At 42.0% G+C, this 23,496-nt stretch overlaps 1 protein-coding gene and 1 long non-coding RNA gene across 7 annotated transcripts in view; one reads left to right on the plus strand and one right to left on the minus strand.

Moving 5' to 3' along the window:
* The window catches only part of PLCB1 (phospholipase C beta 1), a 497,312-nt gene that overhangs the window by 305,316 nt on the left and 168,500 nt on the right, over positions 1-23,496 (minus strand). The window lies entirely within an intron of this gene.
* LOC309528289 overlaps positions 8,494-23,496 on the plus strand; it is a 28,865-nt gene continuing 13,862 nt past the window's right edge. The window contains exons 1-4 of one of the 4 annotated variants that reach the window (XR_014217607.1): positions 8,494-9,527; positions 9,725-9,861; positions 10,535-10,623; positions 19,378-19,503. This is a non-coding gene — a long non-coding RNA (uncharacterized lncRNA). Of the gene's footprint in view, positions 9,528-9,577; positions 9,591-9,611; positions 9,862-10,534; positions 10,624-19,377; positions 19,504-23,496 lie in introns of those variants that run through there. The other 3 variants (XR_014217608.1, XR_014217609.1, XR_014217610.1) reach the window with 3 other exon arrangements.

Here is a 23,496-nt window from a genome sequence, read left to right on the forward strand (position 1 = left end):
TACACCCTGATCTTTTAATCCACCTAAGGATTTGCCCAATGAACCTCATCTGCAGAAGCCCTGCACAAGGGCTTCCACTTACGCAATGAGGTTTCTCGTCCTCCTGCACTCCCTGAAATTGACTTGGGTAAGAAGAAGGATCTTTTTGTTTGGCAAGCTGGTGTACTTCTGCAGACTGAATGTCTGTAATAATGTGATGTTGAATTTCACCCTGTGTCATCATCCTCTTATTATTACTCAATGCTGATATTCTACAGCCTGTGGGAAGCTTGGAATGAGATTATTAACACACCATATTCGCAACCACTGTTTTTGCCTCTGCCGTTATGTGATGCGGTCCTTATCCTGGTTGCAGTTACAGTAGCCCTGCCAACCCCTTTTGATCTCTCTGGCTCATATTAGCCCAATGTGTCATTTAAAACCAACAAGCAGGTATTAACATAAGGAGATTTCCTGCAAGGAGATGAAAGCTGCCTGGAGATTTAAGAAGGACCGCCCTTGCTTTTTTCAGCAGAGCTGTACAGTACTGCCAGTAGTTTCAGATTAATCAATTCACTAATCACACACAGATTGGAAGGCATGGTTGTGAAACAAGTGCAGCTGTTGTTGGTCTTAATTTACCTCAGAAGCAACAGATTCCCAATTTTCTTATATATATTATAATATCTCCATTCAAGTGTTAAGTGTAAGCTTCAGTGATTGCAGCAGATGAAATTATGATACTGTTTTCGCTTCTATCTACAAGAGCTGGTGCTGAATTGTAATGCAAATTCTTCTTCCGATCTAGTGAGAAGAGAAAGCTGGACAGAAATTCTCAGCCGTCTATTCTCCAGCAGCAACTCCTCATCCCATGATAGCTGTCAAAATAGGCTAAAGGAGCCTCACTTAGAAAGTGTGACAGGAAGGCAAGGTGTGGTTGAGTGACTACATAAGACACAGTACCAAAACTTGATCAGTGAGGAAGAAAGCAACATGTCTAGCATATTTTGCGCTTTGTCCACATTAAGCCACAGTTTGTTTTAATCAGTCACGTGATGTGATGTGTGGCTCTTTGTAAATTCACCTTCTATGCCATTTTCCTTTCAAAAGCCTTCTTATTTGATGGTGCATAAAATGTGGCATGCCTTCTACCCAAGCTTCAATATTGCTGCCAAGTATTTTGGATAAATTTGACTCTTGCTTCTACCTTTCAACTTCCTTTTAACTATGTGCCCTCACTTTTGAGCAGCTCTGTCTTTCAAAATCACAGGGGGGAAGTACATGTTCTCACGGGTATTTCCAGATATCTTGTAAATGTGTACCAACTGTGGCTGCAAAGTGGTGAAGTATTATTGCTATTTACAAATCTGACTTTAAGTAAAATTAAGTCAATGATCCCAGTTTGCATCTACATGAGAAACAGTCTTACAAGAGAACATTATCTGACTCTTGAACTGATATAGCGTGTTCTCCTTTATGGAGAGCGTGTGCTGCGGTGGGGGCCGCCAGGACACTCCAAAGTTGTGGGGCGGGCTAATTGACCATTGGCCACTGATGCGATTGGGCTTCCCTTGTCGTTGGGAAGAAGTTAATGATGCCATTTGTTGATTGACAGCCAGAAATGCTAAAATTCTTTGCACGAGGCTAGGGCTTCCTCTTTTCGCCCGTGTATCGGATTGCCTATCCCCCCTCCCTAGAATTAGGGTTGTTTGCTGTCATGGGGTCATCTGCTCTTGAGGCAAGGGCCCGGTAGGAATTTTGTCCATCTGGCAGATTGGCTGGGCCAGTTGGTTTTGGCATTGGTTTATGGTGTGGTTGGTTGAGGGGCATGGATTGGCTGTGCCTGCCCCTCTAATGCTGCTGCTGCAAGGGATTCCGTTAAAGGAATCGGGACCTAACTATTGCTTGTCCACCCTGTCAAGGGGGCTCGGGCCACTGCAAGAGCTCCTGGTTGCATTTGGGGTGGGCTGAGGGCAGGTTTCCTGCTCCGTCGCTACCCCCAAGTGTATTCCCCTTTTCTGATTTTTGCAGGCGTGCAGAATGTCAGACTGTCCCCCACGGTGGGGGCAGCTAGTTGCAACCAGTGCCTAAGCAACCACTCACATATTTGTATTTTAATAAAGTTGTGGCCAAAACTATGCCAAAAACCTTAAACTAAAATTTTGGTGTGATGTGTGAGTTATTTGGGGTGGCCCTGGGGACCTCGACACACAACTTCTAAGGCTGCAGCACACTGGTGTTTTGCCTGAGCTAGACACACCACTTTAGCAAACCCAGAGACTAGTTCTAGGTGAACATCCTCAGCCTAGAGGGCACTGATATCTTAGATACGAACACAACATACACCTGTTCGTCATATAAACAGCATGTCGAGTTTAAGCACCATTTCTCAACGAATTACATCTGGATACGACATTCTCAACTGCTACGAAGTGCCTGTCTACCTTAACTCTTGGTGATAACTAGCCCAGCGTTGCCAACAGGAGACAGCTGTAGCTTTGCAGGTTCAAGCCTCCATCGCACAAACTCCCAGGAAAATTAATCATCCTGAATCTTTGACTGGACAAGGCACTGTCAGCTAAAAATAAGTTGATATCATCCCTTGCCCAGATGGCAACAAGGCAGGATTAATACCATCACCACACACAGCTCATACTGGGCTTTTGAAAAATCCTGGAAAAGGTTCTGAATGCATGAATAAGGAAGCCACTGGTGTTTTAATTGCAGGCTGCTAGGAAGCTATAGAACACATTAAGAAGTGCCAGATTAATCTATAAATTGGCATACCTGGGAAGACAAGCAGGGTAACAGAATTCAAACAACATTAAAACAGACTGGATTCAGCTAATGTTTGAGAAACTATTTCAACTATTTGCATATACCATACTAAAATATACATGAAGGGAGAACGCAAATCTCAAAATGGATTGTATAAATAGAATCAGTTAAACTGGATGCAATCCAGTCAGGCAAAAGCACTTGAAGATCCAGCAATTTCAGTGGAAGTAATAAAATACCCATAATTTGACTTCTTAAAAAAACCACACACACTCACTATCCACATGTCTGTTTTACTCTTCACTCTCATCTGGCAACTGCCTCTTCTTCCCTTAGTATATACTAGGAAGGTTCCGATCAGCCTGGAGGAACTACTGCTTGATAAGCGTGGAAGGAAGCTATAGCAAACAAAGTTTTAAAAGCCCAGTTCAGCATAGATGTATCTCTAGAGTTTTTATAGCACATTCCCCCAGGCACTTTCCGTGTGTATATGCGGAGATGTAACTCATACCATAAATAAATAAATAAATAAATAAGAAAGAAAGGGACAATGGATTAAAGGATATCATGGTTAAAGATGTAATGGTAAAATGGACTTGGGACATAATATCCCACTCGAGTCATGGGAAAGGCTGTGGAAGGAGGATCTAAAATTTACTGCATGTAGTTCGTTAAAGGAAAACTACATGAAAATGATGTACCGTTGGTACCTAACCCCAGTTAAGATTGCAAAGATGTATAAAAATTCCACCAAAATATGTTGGAAATGTAAATATAATGATGGTACCTTTATGCATATGTGGTGGACTTGTAGAAGGGCGAAAGACTTCTGGGAAATGATTTATAATGAGTTTTTTAAAATGTTTAAGATAACTTTTCATAAAAACCTTTTTGCTCGGAATAGTGGGGGAAGAGATACCAAGGATTTCGAAAGAGACTGTTTATGGATGCTACCATGGCTGCTAGAATGTTGTTTGCCCACCATCCTGGACCATATTTGAGCATTATATTGGACTTCTACAGAAAGGAGGAAAAAGAAAAGAAACACATGCCATTAACCACTGGTGACTTGCTACATTGCCTGTTCTTGCTGCTGCTTTGTAGTTGAATAAAGGAAAAGGTAAAGGGACCCCTGACCATTAGGTCCATTCGTGGCAGTCTCTGGGGTTGCGGCACTCATCTCGCTTTATTGGCCGAGGGAGCCGGCGTACAGCTTCCGGGTCATGTGGCCAGCATGACTAAGCCGCTTCTGGCGAACCAGAGCAGTGCACGGAAACACCGTTTACCTTCCCGCCGGAGTAGTACTTATTTATCTACTTACACTTTGATGTGCTTTCAAACTGCTAGGTTGGCAGGAGCAGGGACTGAGCAACGGGAGCTCACCCCGCCGCAGGTATATGAACCACCGACCTTCTGATTGGCAAGTCCGAGGCTCTGTGGTTTAACCCACAGCGCTACCGGCATCCCTAGTAGTTGTATACAGTGGTACCTCTGGTTAAGTACTTAATTCGTTCCGGAGGTCCCTTCTTAACCTGAAACTGTTCTTAACCTGAAGCACCACTTTAGCTAACGGGGCCTCCTGCTGCTGCTGCGCCGCCAGAGCACAATTTCTGTTCTCATCCTGAAGCAAAGTTCTTAACCTGAGGTACTATTTCTGGGTTAGCGGAGTCTCTAACCTGAAGCGTATGTAACCTGAAGCTTATGTAACCCGAGGTACCACTGTACTTCAATTTAAAAGAAACCCTTTAATTAAAAACATGCTTGCATCTGGTTTAGCCCTGTATTGTACATCTTTTTCAACGTGAGAAAATCCCTCTTCAAATCCCAGAAGTTGTGCATGCATGGTATGTGGGTGTGATTAGTGATGCCACAGGTATTGTCCAGTCAAGAGCCAGTAAGGAGCAGCACTGGTTGGAAGAAGAATTTGGTTTGATCAGTAACCTTTATTCCTGGTGTGAATACAAGGAGAACAACTATGAGGGCACAAACTAGAAGGAAGGGACAACCAACAGCTGATGAAAATTACCTAATGAGATGTGCCATAAGGACTTGTTCATTCACAGTAGAGGAAAAGCAGAGATTCCTTCCCATGTCAGAAAGAGGTTTGGGGGAGTTTGCAAAGTATTTTTTGAAATGGTAGGATCAAATGAGCATCATTTAAATAATATTTAAACAAATGGAGGAAAGTGAACCAGTCACCAGAATTTATGAGCAAATTGCCAGCTAATCAGAAAAATTTCAAGTTAAATTTGTGAGACGAATTCTACACCTCTAAGCCAAAGTTTTACCTGTACTCTTGCTTCAAAAAGTATTTTTTTTCCCAATCCCATTTAGAAAAAGCCCAGTTATGAGTAACCGGGCACAAATCTCTCTACACAAAAGCCAGGTAAAGGTAAGGTAAAGGCACTCCTGACCATTAGGTCCAGTCATGACCGACTCTGAGGCTCATCTCGCTTTATTGGCCGAGGGAGCCGGCATACAGCTTCCAGGTCATGTGGCCAGCATGACTAAGCCGCTTCTGGCAAACCAGAGCAGCACATGGAAACGGCGTTTACCTTTCTGCCAGAGCAGTACCTATTTATCTACTTGCACTTTGACGTGCTTTCAAACTGCTAGGTTGGCAGGAGCAAGGACCAAGCAACGGGAGCTCACCCCGTGGTGGGGATTCGAACCGCCGACCTTCTGATCGGCAAGTCCTAGGCTCTGTGGTTTAACCCACAGCGCCACCCGCGTCCCGTCCCAATCCAATCCAATCCCATTTAGAAAAAGCCCAGTTATGAGTAACCGGGCACAAATCTCTCTACACAAAAGCCGGGTAAGGAACCACAAAGTATTATTTGCTGTTTTAGTTTGTTTATTAATTCATTCACTTATGATTTGAGTAGGTTTGACAATAAGGCAGCATGAGCTTTGACTTCTGTCATTCTGTGATTAATTGTAGAAAACAGAAATCTTCTGAAGATAAATCTTACCAGTTTTTAAATTAACAAAAGCACTGCATTAGCAGTATGGGTTTCAAAAGGCGTTTGCTTACTTCTCTGTTGCTTTGCTGCTGCTTCAAAACAAAAATGTTAACTAAAGCACATGATAGAGATAAAATATCATTGAAATTACTATAGATGGAAGAATGTGTGAATCTTAGTTTTCTCCGTTTCTCATTTTTTTCACTCATAAATTTAGCTCTTCATATTTTTTCAATTTGTTTTTTTTTTAAAAAAAATCATGAACATTCACCAGTGTTTTAGTGCAAACTTCCCCTAAAATAATGTTTAGTATGCTATTTTCACTACTATACAGTCTTACTTTGGTTATCAAACAGAATGAGTTCCAGGAGCCTGTTTGACTTCAGGAACTATTCAAAAACCAAGGCATGGAGTCATGTAGCCAATCGGAAGCCACAGAAGCTGCACCAGACGTTCAGCTTCCAAAAATCATTTGGAAACAGGAACACTCACACCCGGTTTTTGATTGTTCAGGAGCCGAAATGAACAAGTTCCAAGGCGTTCGGCAACCAAGGTACGACTGTATTCATTTTCATGCACACTTCCCCCTGATATGTGCATTTATGTAAACCCTGCCTGGAGAACTGCATAACAAAATGCAGATAAGTGTGAATTGATACCTGTGTTTTGGTGTGGTATTGTTTTGCAAAGTGCAGAGTTGATATATCCACCCTTAAATCAGAACTAAATCAAGCATCTCCCCCATCCCTAGTGCTCATTTATGCCCCATCATGCTATACTTTGCCATTTTAGTTTGGAAATACATTTCATTATCTCCTTTATCCCATCAAATCTCAACATTCCCCTCCCATTGTTGTAATGTATGTTTTTCCCCTTTGTCTTGCTCAGTTGGTCCATCTGTTCACCATAATTCTACCTGGACACATTAGTTGCGCATGCATGCACAGTGCACTCCTGTTCCCACTAAATAGAAGAATCCATATGCTGTTGCTTCTCTCCAACCATGATGAAGGCATACCCTATCAGCCAAATAAACAGCTGGATTACTTGCAGTCCTGCACACCATAAAAGATTCAGGCGCTTGAGGAGATCACATTTCCTTTATCAGCTTGATGTGTCCCAATGTGCTGTTATGGCAAACACCCACTACAGATGTAATATTTCCAATTCAAGGGACAACACAGCATTTCTTTGTTTATGGCTTGCTCAATGTTGGCCCCCTTTTCCAGATACTGGCTCAAGTAAAGCCTAATTCCATGGGAACTGAATACTAGTTTACCATCTGAATGGACCGCACTGTGTTTTATGTCACAGAAAAACACAAGGCGTCTGGCACTCTGCAATCAACTATGTCATGTTCATGAAAAGATAATCTAGAAGGATTGCCAGCAGGAACGCAAGAGAAGTTAAACAAATCAGCCTCAAAGTAGTGCTCTGACACAATGGTGTCACAACATGTATCTTCACTCCGTTATTTCCTACTGGTTTGGCTCTGTCTGGAAAAGAAGAGGGTTTGGAAAGAGTGGGCATTTACGAGAGTTCATAAAGGATGATGTTAGTAGGCCAATATGCATTCATTTACTCTAGGCAAAGATGAGCAACATTTCAATCAACCAACCAAACAATCAATCAATCAATCAAAAAAAATATTGGTGATGACTTCAATGAAACTGCCGAATTTAACTCAACTTCTCTAACCTTTAGCAGAATGAGGTCATCCCATACATTCTCGAAAATGTTGATGGGAGCTTGGAGAGCATCACATTGCTGAAAAAGCCAATCAGCTGCCGCTGGAGCAATTAAAGCTATTAAATATTTAATTCCAAAGACAATCCCGTTGGTTTCAAATTGCCGGGAAAACCAAAATGTGTTGTGATGGCAGACAAAGTGGCAAGATGTGAGGCTACAAGATGATGGATTTTTATAGTAATTATATCCATGTATAACCTTAGGACTATTTAGAAATTTATTTGCGTACAAAGGTACACATGGAAGGGGCTAATCAGGGTCACACACCCTCTGTGCACTTTACGGTCATTTTGCAAAGAGTCTGTTCACAGCCACAAATGGGAGTTGAAAGTGACTCCGAGGGTCGTCTAGTCCAATCCCCTGCAATGCCCACAACTTCTAATTAACAGCCAGATGCACTGACCCATTGCTCCCCCTGACATGTACTTACACATCTGTGTACTCAGCCTGGGCTATTAGGCATGAATAAGCTCTTGCATAAGCTCCGCACAAATGTCACCCCCAAATGTGTGGCCAAGCTAAGCACGCAGGGTCTTTAACAAGCTCCTCATTTGGAACCAAGGCTTTGTTGGTTTCAATCACTCTGGTTATACAGTTTAATTACTGAATGCACATCTTCATGCCAATTATCATTTGAAATTATAACAATATGAAGAAAGCCCTTCTGGATCAGAGGGATGCGGGTGGTGCTGTGGATTAAACCACAGAGCCTAGGACTTGCCGATAAGAAGGTCGGCGGTTCAGATCCCTGTGACGGGGTGAGCTCCCGTTGCTCGGTCCCTGCTCCTGCCAACAGTTCGAAAGCGTGTCAAAGTGCAAGTAGATAAATAGGTACCGCTCCGGCGGGAAGGTAAACGGCGTTTCCGTGTGCTGCTCTGGTTCGCCAGAAGCGGCTTAGTCATGCTGGTCACATGACCCGGAAGCTGTACGCCGGCTCCCTCGGCCAATAAAGTGAGATGAGCACCGCAACTCCAGAGTCGTTCACGACTGGACCTAATGGTCAGGGGTCCCTTTACCTTTACCTATGGCCAGGCTGGCTCTTCCAGGAAATCCACAAGTTGGGCACCAAGGCAACCCAAGAGCATCAATAATTATTTTGGGACTGTACTGGCATCTCTGGCACCTTTGGCCCTTCGTGGTGCAGTTACTGTGTGTTGAAATAGTCACTAGCTGGGGGATAAATCACAGTTTGAGTTGAGTATTGGTTATGCCACAAAGGAGCACAGCTGGGCATCCTGGCAAGTGATACACTCAGAAAAGGCCGATAAAGCTGCCAGCTGTGTTTCTCCTCCGCAGGCCAGCAGTATCCCAAACTGACAAACGGCCGGGGCAGAAGGAAGATAAGAACTCAACATGTATCACGCTAAGCAACTATAGACAGAGAAAGGGTGAGGGAAGACAGCATGAGAGGACATGTCATATCAAACATCTATGGAACTAAGCATCATTGTAAGAACTGTGGCTCTTGAAGAACACAGGGGTTTAGTTTCACTTTTAATTTAGATTGTAGCTTCCTGTGTTTTCTATGGAAATAAACACAATGCTTTGCAAATTGGCTCTCTGCTGCTTTGTCATCTCCAGGCGGTGGCTGTTAATGGGGATAGTGGCTCCCCATTCATCGGATACATAATTGGCAGGCAGTAGGAAGAGATAGCACAGGGAGAAGTTATCATCACTGACAGCTGGCATGAGAGAGCAGCTATCCTATGCAAAAAAAAAAAACCCACACTCATTTGTGGACAGTGGAGCCTGTCTGCCTGAGGAGAGATGAACCTTGCATTTGAAAGGATAAAAGGGGGGAAGTTAAGAATCTCCTATCTGGTTCAGGGTGCAAATGGCATCTCTCCTATGAAAGTGGTTGACATGTAGGAAGAGAGGGAAGTGTCTCTCCCCCCATCCCTTTTCAGGCAGGCAGGATTAGCATGAGGTCACAATGGCCAGCCTCTTTCCTCCAGGTGGGCAGCATCAGCGTGAGGTCACAATGGCCAGTCTCTCTCCTTTAAGTGGGCAGCATCAGCATGAGGTCACAATGGCCAGTCTCTCTCCTTTAAGTGGGCAGTGTCAGCGTGAGGTCACAATGGCCAATCTCTCTCCTTTAAGTGGGCATGAGGTCAGCATGAGGTCACAATGGCCAATCTCTCCTTCAGGTGGGCGGCGTCAGCATGAGGTCACAATGGCCAATCTCTCTCCTTCAGGTGGGCCGCGTCAGCGTGAGGTCACAATGGCCAGTCTCTTTGAGACTTCCAGGTGGGCAGCAGCAGCGTGAGGTCACAATGGCCAGTCTCTCTTCTCCAGGTGGACAGCATCACAATGGCCAGTCTCTCTCTTTCTCGCTGAGGCAGACAGAAGCAGGAGCATGGAGGCATAGTCTCCCTTTCTTTTATTGAGGTGGGTGGCAGCAATATAGTCACTAGTGTGTCTGTCACTGGAATAGGCTGCATTGTGTAGGCAGAGAGAGGAAAGGAGGGAAGTTGGCGGGTGGGCAGCTTAGCTACTGCAGGACTTCTGCTAAAAGACAATTACCTCATGACGGCCTGGCACAAAAGAGGCAGATTATAGTTATTTTACCTTGTTTACTTAATCTGTTCATTACATTTCTATTCTGCCTTTCCTCCAAAGAGGCTTCTGCTTTTTTTAATCCTCACAACCCACTCAAGAGTTAGGCTGGGCTGAGATTTACGTAAGGCTGGTTGGTTTAAGGTTGCCACTCAGTTCCTTTTCATGTCTAAGGGAGGATTTAGGTCTTCCCAGTCCAACATTCTTAACAACGACACCAGACAGAAATTATGGAGGTAGACACAGGATTGTTGCCATTATCCAGATATAGCAGGGTGACAGCTTACAGAGCCAGCCCAGGTTTGGCATAGTTTGACAAACTGGCAGGCTGCAAGCAAGCAGAAGAATAGCAGGCCCTTGGCATGCCAGCCCAGGGAGAGCGAGGCTTCAGATTTCAGCTTGTGCCTGGAGGACAGATTAGACAGGAGAGAGGAAGAGGAAGACCAGGTAGTGGAAGGTAGTTGTATCAGCAATCAAAGAATGAAAGGAGCTATCATTTCCTCCGGAAGAATGGAAAGCAGAGAGAGAGAAAAGGTGCCACTCAGAGCAAGCCGCAGGGAAACCCAGCCCAGTTTCATAAAAAAGCTTCTCTCCCCAGGTATATTAATTATTATTATTATTATTATTATTATTATTCCATGTGCCACTTTCCCCACTTAATTAGAGCTAAGCCCAAATGGAATATGTTTTCCAACCCTTTCACCTCTGCAAAAAACACCCCTTCTTGTTAAAGTGAGAGTCTTCAAACAGGGTTGAAACTGCCCACCCTCACTCTAAACCAGGCATAGGCAACCTCGACCCTCCAGATGTTTTGGGACTACAACTCCCATCATCCCTGACCACTGGTCCTGTTAGCTAGGGATGTTGGGAGTTGCGGTCCCAAAACATCTGGAGGGCTGAGGTTGCCTATGCCTGCTCTAAACTGACTTTGTGGCATTGTGGTACAGCCAAATACGATTGGTGTAGCTTCCTACTCAAGCTGCAAATTCATAGACAGCAAAAGTAGACAAAAAGCTCGGAATGGAGAAGGAATTGGTACAGATTGTACCAAAAACACCGCCCAGAGTGGCAGTGGTGTGTGGGAAAACATGAAATGAGATTTATCAGGAAGTGTATGAGCCCCATACCCGATAGTCCCCTTTCGCTGTCAAGATGTTTAAGAGTGCTGTACCAAAGTTTTACAATCAATCTTTGAGCTGCTCCCTTCCAGAAACAAGAGTGAAAACTGTCTGCCTTTGATGTTCAGTACAGCATGGAGGCATACCCTCCAACATTTCTTTGATGAAAATAGGGAATGATAATTTTATTATTTATACCCCACACATCTTATTGGGTTCCCCAGTCACTATGGGCAGCTTCCAACCTATGTAAAAACACAATAAAACATTAAACATTAAAAAAAACACTTCCCTATATAGGGCTGCCTTCAGATGGCTTGGGGGCTGGATAACTCAATACCCTCCAACATTTCTCTAAAGAAAATAGGGACATCCTAAGGAAAAGTGGGACATTCTGGGATCAAATCAAAAACCGGGACAGCTTCTCTAAATCAGGGATGTCCCAGGAAAATAGGGGCACTGGATGTTCAACACTTATATGGGGGCAAAGGTGCCATTTCCTAGCATCCCATGGAGGAATGGAGTAATCCAGAGCCTACACAGCACCCATGTTCTGTATAAAACCTTTGTGTGTGTTAATTGCAAAGACTGAGTGCATTATTTGAGAAAATATTTTCCCCTCAATTAAGAACATGCAGACATGCTTTTAATTAAACTTAGTGAGGCACAAAATGCTTTAATCTTGGTTTAAGGAAGTTTTTTATGACAATGTGTTAAAACTACTGAGTTCAAGATATGTACTTTCAACATAGAGTGGTACCTTGGGTTACAGACACTTCAGGTTACAGACTCAACTAACCCAGAAATAGTACCTCGGGTTAAGAACTTTGCTTCAGGATGAGAACAGAAATCGGGCAGTGGCAGGGCAGCGGCAGCAGGAGGCCCCATTAACTAAAGTGGTGTTTCAGGTTAAGAACGGACCTCCAGAACGAATTAAGTTCTTAACCCGAGGAACCACTGTACAGGGTTCTGTAATAGAGCACCATTTTTAATCAGGAACACTGATACAGATTTCATATTAATGGGGCCATCAGCTTCCTTTCCTTTCCATCCACCAGACTCACAGGCCAGAGAGAAAAGGTTGTTCCTAAAACCAACAAAAGCTTTTTCTAAAAAAAAGAGGGGGAAAGAAAAGAAAGCAAAGGTACAGGAAGGCTTTGATGTTTCTGTTCAATACTAATGCCCTTGAAACACAATTGATTTTCCTCTTCAAGCTTGCCAAACCCTCTAAATCATCTTTGTTTCCTTGGGCCTGTAACAAAACTCAGGGCAAGCTGAAAAAGTTCTGTGAATCTGATCGCCTTGTCTCCAGCGGCTCACCCCAATGTAGCAATTAGCCTGCCACCTTTAGCTTCCCCCCCAGCTTTCCAAACAATGCCACCTACTGAATTGCTTCCAAGCACATCAGGCACTTAAGCTACACAATAGGTATTTTCTGCCCCCACCCCTGGAAAGAAATCAGCCAACTCTTTGAAAAGTATAATTATCTGCCATTAGCAGAAGAAAGGGGTTAAGACTGCTGTTCATGAAGGCTTTCCCAAAGTCTCTCACCACCACCTTGATTTAAAAAAAAATATACTTGGGGAGAGAAAGATCACACACACGTACTCATACAGCATGCCACTTCTCTGCGTAATACATTTTTAACAGTGTTCAGCGGAGAAATGCTTTTCTAGGATTACAGCCATTAAATACACCCCTTGTTTTATACCTGCAAACAGTAGCAGTCAACCATTCCTGTATAGTGCACCATTGTATTTCACCGAACACCATGCTGGCATGCAATTCAAAAGCAAGGAGGAAATCTAAACCTTTTCCTGTTTTGTTTCCACCACCCTCTAGAGTTTTCAGTTATGCCAAACAAGAGTCTAGAGAAATTAAATTCATACTTGCAGTCAGTAGGGAAACTTTAAAGCATACAAACACTCATGCCATTCTGGCAAGATCTAGAGGAAATGGCATCTTTGCTGTCATTTGGGCACACCCTCTGATTATCTGTTTTGCGTTGATTAAACTGGCATTTTCTCACTTGCATTTTTATTTTATTTTTTGCATTTCCCATCCACTATCCTTTACACACAAGCCATATCTGGCACCAAGGAAATACATCTGATTAAAGGCCACATCTGATCTTTAAACATCTGTGTGCATGGAGTTTTTCTTTCTTTCTCATATGCCTATCTACACTGCATAAACATGCTGGACTTCTACTACCATCTGCTTCCTCTAAAATGTTTATCTTTCTAAATATGAAAAAAAATAAAAAATGAGTCACCCATGAGAAATATACCACCCACCATGAATTAGAGTTGCTGGGTTTTTTCCCCTGAGTCAGGTTTTCAGCTTTCTTTGCCATCACGTTTTCAGGCATTTTTTCCCCAGAAATCATATTCAACTCCTCCTCTGACCACTGTTGGGGGTTTTTCTGCTTAATCTGTTTCTCTACCCTAGAGGGAAATAGACACAGATAATCTAAAGTTACCAGATTTTTTTCAATGCATCCGAGGACACTTTTCAGCTTCAATGGATTTTGTATGGGGACTGATTTGTAAATCCGGGGACTGTTCCCGGGAAACGGGGACGTCTGGTAACCTTAAGATAGCCTGCATATTTTCAATTGTAGGTAGGAAAGCATTTGGGGAGAGGGGATTTTGAATGCACAAAACAGCTCTCCCTCCACCCCACTTGCCAATCTTGTGGTCAACTTGAAACTATTGATGTCTTGGATCATTATTGGATTATTCTTTGTTTATTTCCTCCCTCTTGACCTTACTGCCTTGGGTGACCCTGCTGGGAGTACAAGGCTCCCGGTGGTTTCACTCAGAAGGATCATAGCAACTTGCAAGCCCACTCACCATGACAAGGAGATGATCCAGTGAGTGAATCCAAGAAGTCCTCAACTGCAGAATAGGCGGAAGATAACAAGTGGTATGTTACAATGGCTGTGAAGGCAGATGAAGACTGAAGCCAATAAGAATCTGCCAGTGTCATGATATTCATGACATCAGAATAGAGTGGAATGTGGCAACTATCAAGGCCTCTCTTTATTAGCTGTGGCCAGTAAAAAAGTTTGGTAAGGATTTTAGCAAACTGTCTCCTAACAATATCCATGAGTATTTTGGTGTTTTAAAGTTTCCCTACTGACTGCAAGTATGACTTTAATTTCTCTAGATTCTTGTTTGGCATAACTGAAAACTCTAGAGGGTGGTGGAAACAAAACAGGAAAAGGTTTAGATTTCCTCCTTGCTTTTGAATTGCATGCCAGGGGCCGGATTTAACTGACTGGTGGGCCAGATTAGGCCCTCAAAACGAACTTTGGACATGCCTGCCCTAGAATGTCAAAAACCATTTGGGGATTCAGGAAGATATAGTTTATAAATGTACTTTTTTGGGTGGAAAAACTAAGTTTAGAAAACCTCTATTTTCAGCGTGTGGGCATAATGGAACTAAAAGTTTTTGATGTTCAAAATTATTGCAAAGACATGTTCTTTCTTGATAAAGAATGAAATTTTTGGATTTTTTTATTCCTTGTAACAAAATTTTTATGGTTTTTGGACATTGTGGGGAAAAAATGGCTACTGGGTACAACTTTCCTACAATCCATAGCTGTAATAGAAAAAAATTAATACAACAAAGTTGTTCATCATAAAAATTAACATAATATTGGTTATTATAAGTTTTTTTCCGAAAGTAAAGTGCATACTAGTTTTAATTTGGGGATATTGGACTTTGAAGTTATGAAAATTGGCTATCAGGGTGTGACCTCATTGAATTATCACAATGGATTTCCACAGATTGAACACACTTGATCAAAACCACTTCTACACTAGATGAGTTCATTGATGATCCAACAGACAAAATAGAGCATTTGATTCCTCAAATGATTCTTGTACTTTGTATCCTGTGGTAGTGCATTATAAAAGTCCTGATGGAGAGATGATCTCATCCATTTTTGTATCTTCCTAGGTTATCTATACATTCTGTTACAATACAAGTGTGTTTAGAATCCTGCTAATGTTTTGACCTGTTTACAATCATTTTGTATATACATTATAAACGTTTCTCATTCATTTTTACATTTATTGTCTTCTTGGTTCTTGAGCTTCCCAGTTAATTTTGCCATTTCAGCATAGTCCATCAACTTGGTTTGCCATTCTTCTCAGGTTGGGATTGTCTTTTCCTTCCATCTCTGGGATAATTTTAAAAACCTGTACCCTGCTGCCTCTTACCTTTTCTTTAAAGTACAAAGCCCCCCAATGTTGCAACCTTTCCACATACAGAAGTTGCTCCATCCCCTTGATCATTAAGACTGCCATTTTCTGAACCTTTTCCAACTCTACAATAACGTTTTTGAAGTGAGGAACAATGAGCTTCATAGATGAGTGGGAATTTGAACCTGAATGTCCCTAGTCCTGGTCTATCACTCTGACCACAGCAGCTCTCATATCCTGAACCCTTACTCCAGTGCAAGTTTTCCGCCAAACTGGATAGTTGTTCTTCCTGCTTGCAAGCCCATCAACTCCTGTGTTGGCAGGGGGTGGGATCAGGAAACCTACGCATCATTGCCAAATCTACAGAAGATTGGCCCAAGCATGCTCAGAAGAAAGCACTGTGATATTCAGAGTGCTTAATGGCTATAGGGGCCAGTTTCTGGCAGCCATTCCCTCCACTACGGAGGAAGGGCCACTAGAGGATTAGCATGTTTTATTTCAACAACTATTAAGGCAGTTATAATACATATGATTCCTTGTAAGCCTTTTACAATTGCTTTAGTTATTAAGCTATCAAAAATTCAGCTGAAATTCAGTTCTTCTACAAGGTAACTGAACTTGTTCAATCCGAAGGTGCAAAAGTTAAGTCCAAGATTAAGTTTTTCTTATCCACAGCTCCCAAGCACATGCCAGAATTTCTAGTATGGATAATCAGCAGTCTGCCTGAAGGTAGAAGTTCATTGTTCATTTACTTGGTTATTGGAAATTCAGGCTATAAAGGAGAAATTGCAACTCAGCCAAAGTTAATTTATGCAGTGAAAAGTTATGCTCTTAAAAGTACTGAAAGCCCAATGTTGGTTGATGTAAAAATATTAATCACCCATAAATTTCAAAATATCCCAAAAGGATAGGCAATACAAAATTTCTAAGCTCAGGATCCAAATATTATTATGAAAATGACGCTAAAAACCAATGAACACTGACACCTTGGATAAAGCAATGAGGTAAAGATATTTGCCATGGGAAATGACTCAAATTAATTTAAGAATGTATTTAGGATTCAGAAAATGGTAACAAGCACTGTAAGATTCCGTAAGAAAGCCAGCTGCTGAGACAAAAGCTTTCCAGCATGAATTATTTCCTGTATCATCCATGCCACTTTTCTTGTTAATTTCAAATCAGCATCTCTATATTAAAAACAAAACAAAACACCTTTGATCACCACATTGGGTTACAGGGGGAAAACTGCTACCACAATCAAAGGCATCTTCTGGAAACTTATTTACTTTTGGCAATCAGTCAGAAAGATTTTCTTTGCTTAGGCCTTTTATAATTACTTTTACTTATTTTAATTATCCCTTCCCATTCCCTATCCCTTTTGTGTCTGGTTTTTGTTAGATTGGAACAAAACAAAACAACAAACAAACACTGGCAGAGACTTTATTTTGGATTTAATTTGTGCAGCGCCTATCACAATATTAGGCATTTAATACTCGCTTGGATCCAAAGAACTCTGAGCCAGACAATGGGACATTCCCACTGCCTTTCTACTGCCATCTCTCACACCCTGCAAGCTGCTTCTGTAGGGTTCCTGTATCCTCAGAATAGCATGTGATCCAGCACAGAGAGGAGGACTGAAGACACACTCTCTCTTTCTCTAGCACAGGTGGAAGTGTCCCTCCTCTCACACAGGAAATATTTGCATCCCAGCCAAAATAGTACATTAGTGTAAATGCTGCAGTATAAATGTTCTGCCTAGATTTCAACTGAGTTGGGAAGCTTCCTTCTAACGTGACGCAGAGCCATTATGTTATGTACTGAAGTTCTTACCCTGGGCCAGCAGGGGGATACTGTAGATAGTTTTCACTCAGGTCCGCATATGCAAATAAGGAATTGAAAGTGACGTTCAGTGATTGGATAGTTACAGAAAGTTGTTACTGTTGCTTTGTAGTTGAGCTCTATATAAGCAGGTTGGCTGAACCCTTCAGTTCAGTTCTGTTCTGGCCTGTGAAGAAACAAGAGCTGTCTGAAGAATCGCTGTGTCGTCTGATATGTTCACCCACAACTTAACAGATTCCATCGAATAAACACGGGAAATGGAGGTGATTATTGGCAAGAATGAAAGTGGAAACAGCCCCAAAGTCCAAAGCAACCCATAGAAGAGAGGACACCCCCAAAACTGATGTCGAGAGCAGCGCTGATATCCTGAGAATGGCTTTAATGTATAGATGGCACCTCACCCCAGCTAAATTGGCTAAAATGTATTTAAAAATATCAGAAGTTTGCTGGAGGTGCAAAAAAGGTACAGGCTCTTATATGCATATGTGATGGGAATGCACGGCAATTAGAGAATTATGGGATTCTATTTATAATGAATTTTAAAAACTACTCAGGTTCTCTTCTCAAAAAACATCGGAGGCTTTCCTTCTAGGGATGTCATCAGAAATAAAAAATAATGTCAGACCACTATTCATGTACACAACAACCGAAGCCAGGATTTTGGTAGCAAGGAACTGGAAAAGTGAAAAGATTCCTACAGTAATCGAATAGCAGGTCCAAATGATAGAATATTTACAGCTGGCCATGATGAGAGGGAAAATCAGAGGATATCTGACCACAGAAGGTACATAAAGAATGGAAAGTATTTAAAGACTACTTGAAAAATTACTGTAACAACAAAAATCTCCTGGCAGACCTTGACTGATTCTTGTAAGACGAATGCAATAAATAATAATGTACTTTGGATAAGAATTAGGAAAACAAAATACAGTGGTGCTTCGCAAGACGAAATTAATTCGTTCCGCGAATTTTTTCGTCCTACGGTTTTTTTCGTCTTGCGAAGCACGGTGTCGGAAAATTTTTGGAAAAGCTTCAAAAATACCAAAGTCTTCAAAAACCTCAAAAAAAAAGGCTACCACACCTCGTGCTATGAGTTGCTCCTCAAAGTCAAGTCGCAACTGTATTAACGGTTTTAAGAAAAAGGAAACAAACTTGCAAGACGTTTCCGTCTTGCAAAGCAAGCCCATAGGGAAAATCGTCTTGCGAAGCAACTCAAAAAACCAAAAACCCTTTCGTTTTGCAAGTTTTCAGTCTTGCGAGGCATTCGTCTTGCGAGGTACCACTGTAATAGTGTGGTGCTGTGTGTAAAACAATCAAAATAAGTGATAGTACAATGGGTTTAATTGGAAGTCAACATTATTTTCTCTTAATTCTCTTTCTTTTCTTCTTTCTGTTCTGTAAATTAGTTATAGATAAAAGTAATGATTGGTGATGTATATAATGTATAGTTGTGTATTGTTGTGTTCTGTAGTATATTATGGTGCGATGTGGGGTGTTGTGTAATTTTATGTTGTCAAATAAAGTTAAATAATAATAATAATGGCTTTAATGAAAGCTTTTAATCCCGGATTCAAAAACACACAAAATAAAATGATGCCATTCTAGGATAGCCCAATTAGTACAGTGGTACCTCGGGTTAAGAACTTAATTCGTTCTGGAGGTCCGTTCTTAACCTGAAACTGTTATTAACCTGAGGTACCACTTTAGCTAAAGGGACCTCCTGCTGCCACTGTACCGCCACTGCGAGATTTCTCTTCTCATCCTGAAGCAAAGTTCTTAACCCAAGGTACTATTTCTGGGTTAGCGGATTCTGTAACCTGAAGCGTCTGTAACCTGAGGTACCACTGTACTAGAGAGCATTTTTAATAATCTGAGCTGTGCAGAGACATTGCATTAAGGCAACTTCATGACAGTGCAAAGGCCAACTGATCCCAATCACTGAGTACATGCAATAGCTGTGACGTTCAGGACCACTTGACAATACTGTAACAGTACTTTGGAAAGCGAGAGCAGTTCATTAATTAGTACAGGGAAGGAAACCATTTTTCTGCATTACGTTCTACTGGGTAAACATGAAAACAGCCATATGGCAGGTTGCTCATCCATCCAACATATCTCTAGAGTTTGCAATTATCCCTAATGCAATATGGTAATTTCTATCTATCTATCTCATCTTACACCTAGCTGTTTATATCCTGAATGATCGGCTGCCGTGATTCTCCAAGTGCGCTGCGGGACACTAGAATGAACAACAGAAAGATTCCCAATTACCCATTAGCGTGTTATCTGTGGTTCCTAAAACAGCCAGAGGTGAGATACACAATTTGTATTCCCTACACTTCAGCTAAATGAACATACAAGGAAGCCAGGAGTGCCTCTGAATTGTATGGGCAACTATCAGAGTGAACAGAAATGAGATGCTAAGTCTGATTTTTAAAAAATCTATCCACAGCAAGACAACACTTTCGTATGCACAATGTGGTCACCCCAAAGGCTGCAAAAAAGAAATAAAAGATGATCCAATATCCCTGCCTTGTACAGAAAATAGAAAAACAGCTTCAAAAATGTAACAGAAAACAAAATCAAATGGTTAATTTGCTGGCTTGCCCTGGGTCTGAGTTACATATCAAGACAGACTCCCTCAATCGCATGTTGCGAGGACACCTGTGGCTGAGAACAAGGAAGTTCTTGGCAGGTCATGGTTTGGAACCTGTTCAGAACAGGGATGGAGTCGAAGGCAAGAGGCTGAGGAGTGGACACTGACTGATCGGATAAGATTGATCCAAATAGCAAACCCTTTTGAGCCAATGGGAAAATAGCCTACCCCTTTGATTCTAACCCTCCTGCCTGGAGACAAAATTCCAAAACCCTGGGACCTAGCAAACTCGGAGACCCTTGTAATACAGTGGTACCTCAGGTTAAGTACTTAATTCTTTCCGGAGGTCCGTACTTAACCTGAAACTGTTATTAACCTGAAGCACCACTTTAGCCAATGGAGCCTCCTGCTGCTGCCGCGCCGCCGGAGCCCAATTTCTGTTCTTATCCTGAAGCAAAGTTCTTAACCTGAAGCACTATTTCTGGGTTAGTGGAGTGTGTAACCTGAAGCGTATGTAACATGAAGCATATGTAACCCGAGGCACCACTGTAATTATAATCAAAATGCACATTGGAGAAGAAGCTCAGGCCTGAATTCATAGCAATCGAGAAACTGTCCAGGCCTCACACATACATGGGCTTCCATGACTTTTGACATGTTTCTACTAAGAATCCAGTCAACAAATCTTGTCCATTTTGGCACAGAGCAGGGGTTTTCCATCTCAGCTGCTTTTGAGCTGTGCTGCACCATTTATCATGCAGATTGTTAAATACTTAAAGGCTTGAATTATGCAATGTTTAGTGTAAGCAGTTTTACTGACGCAATTCTCTGCTTGCATGCCATTAAACTGCATCAAGCAAGAACTAACTTTTTGTTCCTCCCAAAGCTTAAGGCTGTGCTGCATCGTCCAACTGAAAACAAACAGGAGAAACAGCTCCTCTCTCGGGATGCCCACAGAATTATCTCCACCCAACTTTCCAGATTTTGGAAAATCCAGATTTGGGGGTCTAAACAGACTGATCTCCAGAACAGTGCCAGTGCTTTAGCAATTTGCCATAATTTCATTTTGATTTAAGCATTTTGCACATCAATGAAATAACAGTGCACAAAATTATATTGATGTAATAATATCGAGATTATTATTATTATTTTGGCACAGTGATTTAATTAATACATAGAACATCAGAATACAGAGACCATACAGGAGAAAAGTGTTATATGTTTGGAATGTATAAAGGTTTCCAAACTGAAGTTTTGGTTAAATCAGACACATACAACTTTAGTTTGGAGTCAGCGCTGGTTCAGCTGTCAATCATGCTTTTCCTTGCATAACAAGCAAAACTATTGGGAAGGTCTACATAAGTTTACAAGGATGAAAAGCAGTAAGCTCGATGTGTATGAGAAAGCAGCAAAGACAGAAACCACTCCAACACAAATGACTTTGAAAACCGCCTTTGATTTTCATCTATGAAATTGGTGCCTAAATATATATTATAATTATGTACTGAAGAAAATCACATAAATACTGAAACATCTGCCAAGCACACAGTGTTTCTAGTTTGACTGACAACAGTAGTGCTTAATTGCTCACATGGCGCTATCTGTACATAAAGCGTTTGGAAAGCAAAACTAGGCCAAATTACTGTAACAGTAAAATAGACAAAGGTGGTATCATTGCTGAGTGTGTGCATGTGTGTGAGTGGAGGAACTATTCATATTATACACTCAAATAATGAATGTGGGACAATTTTTTAAAAATAATAATAATTGCCTGCCCCAGCACATTAAGACACACCCAGGTATCATCAATATTGGTAGATGTACTACACTGTACTTGAAAAGTCAATGTGGCCCCATGTTGCAAGTTAAACATTAACAACGCCCTTCCAGAGTAGATCTTCTAAACTGATCTTACGGCTTGATTCCACAGCCAAAACATTATCTGTGATCTGTAAATACTGAAGACTATGCCAACATATTTAAAGCTTCCAAAGTTTCAGTTGATAACAAAATTTTAGAACTGAAATCCAGGTTTTGGGGGCATTAATTTTCTGTGGGTCTGTAATTTACTCTCCCAGCTTGCATATTTTTAAATGGTGGGTGTGTGTGTGTGTGTGTGTGTGTGTACTGCAGTGTCGTTTTAGTGTGCCCCACCCTAGGTTCTTTGTGAAAGTGCTTTTAAATAAATAAACTCTGTGCTTTGTTGCTTGCCTTCATCCCAGAAGCATGTAACGACCGCCAGCAGAGCAGCTGATAATACTCAGGGATAAGCTCACTGACATTACGGTGCTGATTGGGTGTATGGGTTCCAGGAATAAAGTAAGGAATGATCCTCAGATAATTCCAAATCTTCATCATGAGTCTTTTAGCACTTGTGCTCCAGCTGTCAACACAGCTGTTTCATGCTCCTCAACTCCTTAGTAAACCAAGGAATGGTGTGGATTCTACTGTTAGGACATGGGTGTCTTGGTGCCTTTAAGACCAGGGTTTCCCAAACTTGGTTTCCAGCTGTTTTGGACTACAACTCCCATCATCCTTAGCTAGCATGACCAGTGGTCAGGGATGATGGGAATCGTAGTCCAGCTGGATAGCCAAGTTAGGGAAGCCCTGCTTTAGACTGGTGCTTAAAGGTAAAGGGACCCCTGACCATTAGGTCCATTCGTGGCCGACTCTGGGGTTGCAGCGCTCATCTCGCTTTATTGGCTGAGGGAGCCAGTATACAGCTTCTGGGTCATGTGGCCAGCATGACTAAGCCGCTTCTGGCGAACCAGAGCAGCCCACGGAAACACCGTTTACCTTCCCGTTGGAGGGGTACCTATTTATCTACTTGCACTTTGACATGCTTTCGAGGTGCTAGGTTGGTGGGAGACTGGTGCTTAGGCCATCTCAACATTCCAGAGAGTGACCAGAGCCACAACATGAATGCCAGTCACATCCATGAAACAAATCCCCTAGAAAGAGTCAGAAGCCATCAGGGTCCATACATCTCCCAGATCAATTTAATGGGGTCTTTAACCCTGCAGCGATCAAGGACAGCACATAGCCCAAACCCCAGTGAGGAAGTCCATTAGAAGGGTCTGAGTACAGGCTTTTCCAATTACAGCTTACCTTCCGCCTATCCAGTACATAACATTCAAATCAACAATGTTTTGGAGCAGAATTCTATGATCCATGATACAGTTTTAAAACAAGCTCCTTTTCATCATGGAGGCCATGAAATCCCAAGCTGCACCAATGAGTGGACTTCTAGCTCAGCCACTAAACTGCACTAGCTCACCTTTCAAGAGACTGCAGTTGTGAGATGGGGTTCTGTTTTTAAGAGGACCTGGCACCAAAGTAATCTAAACTCTATGTAACCCTGTGGAATTTGTCCTGGATTGATACAGCTCCCCACCAAGTTATCCCTAGCTCTGCTAATATGACTACCCACAGTAGAATTTATGATGGTTGCATTATTACCTGTCTACTAATCAAGGGTTCTGTTGGCCTGGAGTTATTCCAAATCCAAATCTTTATTATGGTCATAGACCAGCATATTCTGGAGTTATTAGAGATGGAAATATTTTCACTGTCAGGTTGCAACCCTAAACACACAGTGAACACAGTGAGGTTTATTTCTGACTAAACATGCATGGGATGGTGCTATTAATTGGATCCTGCTATCCAGAGTTGCTGGATGAACTTTTAAAGACTGATTTCTTTTTCCT

The sequence above is a fragment of the Podarcis vaucheri genome (genome assembly GCF_965113315.1).
Source record: "Podarcis vaucheri genome assembly, chromosome: 3".
Classification (NCBI taxonomy): Eukaryota; Metazoa; Chordata; class Lepidosauria; order Squamata; family Lacertidae; genus Podarcis; species Podarcis vaucheri.